Source organism: Octopus bimaculoides, chromosome 16, assembly GCF_001194135.2.
Source record: "Octopus bimaculoides isolate UCB-OBI-ISO-001 chromosome 16, ASM119413v2, whole genome shotgun sequence".
In the NCBI taxonomy this organism is placed as follows: domain Eukaryota; kingdom Metazoa; phylum Mollusca; class Cephalopoda; order Octopoda; family Octopodidae; genus Octopus; species Octopus bimaculoides.
The window spans coordinates 15,103,924-15,104,256 of NC_068996.1; positions in this window are offsets into that span (position 1 = coordinate 15,103,924).

Below are 333 nucleotides of genomic sequence, written 5' to 3' on the forward strand. Positions count from 1 at the left end.
GAGAGAGGGAGAGAGAGGGAGAGATAGGAAGAGAGAGGGAGAGAGGTGAATGAGTTGAAAGTGTCAGATCTCTTGCTGATCAATCAGCTGAGTGCACCTTCATTGAATGCGGTTTCGTATTTCCGTGAGTTTAGCTGCATTATCGTCTCTGATGCACGCAATTACTGCAACAAGTGTTTAACATGGAGTTTGTTGCTTGTAGATAGATCATCGCTAACATACACACCGAGATATATTTAAAGAAGCGAACCTAAACACGCCCACATGTATTTGTATAGCCGGAGCTACTGTATATATATATATATATATATATATATATATATATATATATAT